The following is a 6,455-nucleotide window of genomic DNA, read 5'->3' on the forward strand; positions in this document are numbered from 1 at the left end:
AGGTATAAGATATGTGTGGCAAAGGATTTAATTGGACTTGGAAAGGCTCTTCTTTCTCCTTTGTGAGCATGGCCATTCCATTATCACATGAGCAATAATGACAGATGGCTGAATATTCACATCACCAGTGAGAATTTCCCAAGTGCCAGACTCTAAGTCAAGGCCTTTAGGATAACCCAGTGGTGTAATGACTTGTTTCCCAGGTGGCTCAGCAGAAAAGAACCCGCCAGCCAATGTAGGAGATGCAGGAGACCTGGGTTCAATTCCTGGGTTGGGAAGATCCCCTGGAGGAGGAAATGGCAATGCATTTCAGTTTCCTTGCCTGAAAAATTCCACAGATAGAGGATCTTGGGGGCTACAGTCCACAGGGCTGCAAAGAGTTGGACACGAATGAGCCACTGAACATACACACTGTCATGTAAATACTGTTGTTATCTCTGTTTGACAAATGGTGAAGCTTTGTTGTTGTTGTTCAGTCATCAGATTTTGTCTGATTCTTTGTGACCCCATGGACTATACACTCCATGGAATTCTCTAGGCCAGAATACTGGAGTGGGTAGTATTTCCCTTCTCCAGGGGATTTTTCTGACCCCCACATATTGTAAGACTAAACTTGAGAATTCTTGTTTTTTATTTCATTTCAAATGGCCTTTGGGTATCTGAAAGGACAGTGTAGGTACTTTCAAGATGTCTTCTGCAAAACAAAGCCCTTTCAGCAAATGTGGTCATAATATCCAGGTAGGCATTGCTGTTTTAAGTGTCACATCTCAGCCAGAAGGCAAATTCTGAGCTCTTCCTCTGGCAGAAAGAAATTCACAAAGTAAGCCAAGAAAGAGAGCTGGGAAAACAAACCATAGCAACAAGAGGAAAAGCGTTCCTCATGAGACAAAGCTAGAGAAAAACCCAACATCCTTGTGGCCCAAAAACCCTCCTGGAAATGAATGTTCAGTAAGGAAGAGATGAAACATGTCAAGTTCCAAAGAGAGGCAATGCCCATGGCCAGTGTAGTTTAGAGACGGCCTGACCACTCAGATGAAGACACACACCAATGTAAACCCTTTGCAGACAGCAGTGATGGTCATCACCATAGTAAGTGTTTAGTCTGGTGACAACCTGCCCTGGGCTCCAATAAGCAAGCAGACCTGGTTCTCTTCCTCTGCCCCCACACCATTCACTCATGACAGCAGCTCAGGTGCTATCATGGCCTGCCTGCCTGTCTGGCTCATCCATGAGCTGTGACCACCTCCAGGGAAGGACTCTGCCTTCTCTTCTCTGTGCGCCATGAATCTGCACACAGTGGGCCTTCAGAACCTCAGGAGACTCACCCCACCCCCACTATAGCCAGACCCTCCCCAGGCATTAAAACAGCTGTGGAGTCACTTTGGCCCAAGCCCTAGTTATGGACCCCTGGAGCCCACTACATCCTCTACAGCGTGATTAACCAGGTCCTTTATACACAGATTCTCGCCTGTCCAATCTGAGCTTTGGATTCATTGTCAGCTCTGTCTCTCCTGTGGCAGCCAGGTGGGCCGCAATGCAGACAAAGGAGCTCAGGAGCTGAGTTTCAAAGGAGGCATTGAAAGGACAGTGATGCATGCAACCTGTTGCAAACTGAAGGAGGGTCCCTGCATGTCTCAGAAAAGGCCTCTGGTGTGCAGGTGTGGGGGAGGGCCCCCACAGTGCAAAGAAGAGAGAGGTATTCGGGGGCAAAGGCTCTTGACCTCTCCTGTAGCAGCTCCAGTTGGTAGCTCGTGAACAGTGGACAGCTAATGTGGTCACATGAGCATGATGCTTATTCCCTCACAAAACAAGAGAAAGGGGGCAGGGTGTGGGAGTACCCAGAGGGTGTGGTAGGGTGGATGGAGGGACGTGTCCCTCCTCTCTTCAGTGCAAATTGCTTTTGTGAGTCTCAGAGCTGCCAGAAGGCAGTTACCAAGTCAGGTCCCCACAGTATCCAGTATGGGCTGGGTGCCTTAGCCCCTGTCACATGGACAAGCCATACCATATGGCTTCCCTGAGTTCTAACAGCAGGATCTGGGGGGTTTGTCTAGGTACACACTTCCTTGCTGTAACTGTGTTACCCTCTTCTTTGAGCCCCAGGTTTGTCCTCTAGAAAAAGGACATTGATTCCTGCCTTAGCAGGTTGCTGCCTTAATCCCATGAAGACTAATTAGGGCAATCCTACAATTAATAGCTGGCCTTAAGAGATACTGGGCTTCCCTGAGAGCCCAGCTGGTAAAGAATCTTCCTGCCATGCAGGAGACCCCGGTTTCATTCCTGGGTTGCAAATCCCGGTCCGCTGCAGAAGGGACAGGCTACCCACTCCAGTATTCTTGGGCTTCTCTTGTGGCTCAGCTGTTAAAGAATCTGCGTGCAATGCAGGAAACCTGGGTTGAATCCCTGGACTGGGAAGATTCCCTGGAGAAGGGAAAGGCTACCCACTCCAGTATTCTGGCCTGGAGAATTCCATGGACTGTATAGCCCATGCAGTCGCCAAGAGTTGGACATGACTGACGGACTTTCACTTCACTTTCAAGAGATATGACCTGAATCCAGATTAAACTGGAGTCTCCCAGTGTCATCTGGCATTTCTTTCCTGAAGCCAGCCAAAACCCACACAGGTGCATTTCCAGGGTCTCCACTTAGCCAGCTGGACAGAAAACCCAGTGTAGTTCAAACAAGCTGACAGACAAGCAGGCGAGGACTCACGGGCAGACGGCTTCCCTCCTGTCTCAGGTGGAGCTCCGGGACCACAGCAGGAACCAGCGCTCTCAATCCCTGGGCTCAGCAGCGTCCTCCTCAAGCCGGCAGCTCTGCCCTAACGGGCATGGGGAGGCCACCAACTGCCCCAGGCTGTCCTCACGCCCCTCCCAGTACTGTAGCCTGACCTCGCCCGGCCCCACCCCTTCGGGGCAGAACCAGAGTTCCTCTTCCCTTGATTCCAGCGTGAGGCCCGGCCCTGGGTCCCGATTGGTCACTGCCCCAATCCTGAGCCAATCACGGTGGCCAGAGAGGATGGAACACACCTATTGGCTAGGTCCAGGTCATGTGACCATACTCTCCAGGACACGTGTGAACTGCTCACCCTGTGTCAGGGGTGGAGACAGTGTGATGCCCCAGAGCAGGGCTGAGAGTCCAGTCACTGTGTCCCTGTGCTCAGTGTCCTGGGACGTGCCTGCACGTCCTCTCTGCACACCGGTTTGTCCTCTGCAGACAAAATATTCATGACACACCTCTTCCCTTCCCAAGTGCTGTTTCATGCACCCACATTCAAGGGAGAAAGACCTCCTGTTTGAAGGTAGGTTTGGAGATCCTCTCTTAACCTGTGGGCTTGTTTCTTGTATCATGTTAGAATAATTTATTCAGTCTAAACGCCCCCCCTCCCCCCACCCCCAGGAGCACCACCACATGCTGCTTTGCCTATTCAGGATTCTTAGCTGTTCTGAGTAGAGGGCATGGCCCAGGGGCCTCCCAAAGGGAATCAATTTTGTCCAAGGAAGCACCTGAGAGGCTGAATAACTGAATCACTTTGCTGTACACTTTAAACAAACAAATTATTGTAAATCAACAATACCTCAATTTAAAGAAAAGATATTCCCTCATCAAAAATTGTTCGAAATTTTGTAGTTTTTCCTTCAATTTTTGGTTCTTAGTATGTGTCTCCAACTTACTTTCCCACATGGATACCAAATTGTTCCAATGGGACGATTCCTCTGTCCTTTCTCCTGGAAATGTCCTTTCTGCATTTACACATTAAGGAGCTTTTTTAAAAATGCCAAGCATCAAGAACTTCAGATCTTTGGAAATTTGTACAGCACCCCAGAGGCATGTTTCCATTTCTGTGTCTTCTCTTCACATTTCACCATTGCCAGTTTCTAGTGTACACAGATACCCTCAGAAGGTTCTCTGTAGTGAACCGTTTATGTTTCTGTGAGGACAGAGGATGTGAGCACGGAGGAGGGGCTGAGTCCATAGTGAGCATATAACCATGCTCAGCAACCCCAATATTAAGTCTAGCTGAGACTTCCTCAGGCAAGCTCTGTGTTTCTTCCTCTTGGTGTTTGTATTCGCAAAATGATGTTGGTGGACTGGGACTTGGGTCCCTGGGTCCAGCAGTGTAGAGATATACCCATAGCCTGCTTTTCCATTATATTTTCCTCCTATGGGCTCTGCTGAGCTGGTATGGAGATATTTCTGCTAAAGGCTTGAGAGGTAGTCAATCTTTCTGCTTCTCATCCCCTGCCTCATCTGTATTTCTGTCATTTTTTTAAAAATATAGCTAATTTTGAATGTTGTTAGTCCTTGTGTCATTCTGACTCTCAGGCACCTGTGGTTTAATAGACCTCCTGAGAGCTCTTTGCCTGGTGGAGACATGGAGAACTCCATATCAGACTGGAGCCTGGGTCAGAGAGAAGGTTCTTGCGAGGAAGGCTCCATCCCTGCTGTAGGGAGTTCGGGGTTCACATCTGACTGTGCATCCCCCGGGCCCTCAGTGCAGGCCCCACTCTGAGATCTGGAAAGGAGGTGGCTTCCCTCCCTGACACAGAACTAGTATTTTTTTTTTTTTTTGTCCTCGTCCTTGTCCAGTTGCATTTGGCCCCCAGGCTCTACACTTGACCCTCACCCACAGGATCAAGAGAGCCCAGTTCTAGAGGAGTTTCATACAAGGAGAGGTTCCTGGAGACACTCCAACCCCCAGGCCTAAATAAGCATTTCCTTGGAGTTTCACAGCCCTGGGAGGAGATACTGGGTTTGCGTCCATTTTACAGTTGAATATGTTGAGCCTCAGATCATTGTGTGATTTGCCCTGGGTCACACTTCAGGTCAGTGGGTAAGGTGGGATTTGAACCCAGACTCTATGTCTTGGAGCCCATGAATCTACAGGTGTTTCTGGTCCTCGGTTAAATTTATTTCAGGGGTTTTTTTTTTTTATGCATTTGTATATGGGACTGTTCTGTTCTCTTTCTGATGGTTCATATCCTGCTATATTGCTGAGTTTATTAGTTTTAATACTTGCTACTTGGTGGAGTTTTTAGGGTTTCATATAAATCCTGTCATAATCTAATAGTGGCAGTGTAATTTCATCTGTTCCAATGGGATGCCTTTTATTTCCTTTTCTTGCCTAGTTATTCTGGGTAGGACACTTCCACTACTATGTTGAACAAAATTGGTGAGAGTGGGCATCCTTGTACTATTCCTGATCTTTTAGGAAAATCTTTCACCTCTTTACCACTGAGTTGGATGTTAGCTGTGGGCTTGTTTATATACCCTTTAGGATGTTCCATGTATAACCACTGTATTGAGAGATTGTACCAAAATTGATGTTACACTTTGTCAAAAGCTTTTTCTGCAATTATTGAGAAGATCACATGATTTCATTCTTAATTTTGCTCATATTGTGTATCACAGTGATTGATGTGCCAATAATAAATCATGCTTGCAGGCACAAAATAAATTCTATTTGATCATAGTCTATGATTCTTTTTAATGAATCTTCAATTTGGTTTGCTAATATTCTTTTGAGGATTTTTACATCCGTGTACACCAGGGTCAGGGTTCTCTGGTGGTTCATATGGTAAAGAACCTGCCTGCAATGTGGGAGACCTGGGTTTGACCCCTGGGTCAGGAAGATTCCCTTGAGAAAGGAATGGCTACCCACTCCAATATTCCTGCCTGGAAATTTCTGTGGACAGAGGACCTGGTGGGCTACAGTCCGTGGGCCACAAATAACTGGACATGACTGAGTGACTCACACTTACAAGAGTGCTTCTTGACATTCTTAATATCTAAATTTAAGATTTTATCTCAGTCAAAAATTAAACTCTAAGGCAAAAATGTCAAAAGTCCAAGAGTCCTTAGAAGTAAATGACAATAAGGCATAACAGATGAAAGCAAGAAGGGCTCCACATAATTTACTTTTCATAAGAATTTTAGATCTTCAGAGGAATTCTCATTAAACTGAATTAAAATGCAAGCTTTAGTTCAAAATGGAAAACTTTTTGGTATTATGTTTCTATGTTGAGACTGAAATTTTATTATTTATGTATGAGATATTAAGCAATACTGTGTAGCTATTAAAATCATATTTTCAAAACCTTTAATGACATTTATAAGCACTTATAGTGGAAAAATAGCTAGGAATAGATGATCCCATATAGCTTTAGATGACAGTACAGATATGTTGAATGATAGTTTTTAGATTGTATTTATTTTTTAATTGAAGGATAACTGCTTTACAATGTTTGGTTGGTTTTCCTCATACAACAACACAAATAGGCCATAAGTATATTATCCACTCTTTGGTGAGCCTGCCTCCCACTTCCCGCCATCCCACCCTCTAGGAACATGCTGGGCTCCCTATGTTATACAGCAACTTCCCACTAGCTAGCTATTTTACATATGGTAGTGGCAATGTTTCAATGCTACTCTCTCAATTCGTCCCACCCTCTCCTTCT

General features: G+C 46.0%; 1 protein-coding gene across 1 annotated transcript in view; it reads right to left on the reverse strand.

The window, feature by feature from the left end:
• The window catches only part of LOC129620380 (liprin-alpha-1-like), a 45,229-nt gene extending 42,329 nt beyond the window's left edge, over positions 1–2,900 (reverse strand). Inside the window, exon 1 of the transcript XR_008698499.1 lies at positions 2,710–2,900. The gene's annotated coding sequence lies outside the window, so the exon portion shown is untranslated. The remainder of the gene's footprint in view (positions 1–2,709) is intronic.
• Positions 2,901–6,455: the final 3,555 nt, after the last annotated feature.

This window comes from Bubalus kerabau, chromosome 10 (assembly GCF_029407905.1).
Source record: "Bubalus kerabau isolate K-KA32 ecotype Philippines breed swamp buffalo chromosome 10, PCC_UOA_SB_1v2, whole genome shotgun sequence".
In the NCBI taxonomy this organism is placed as follows: Eukaryota; Metazoa; Chordata; class Mammalia; order Artiodactyla; family Bovidae; genus Bubalus; species Bubalus kerabau.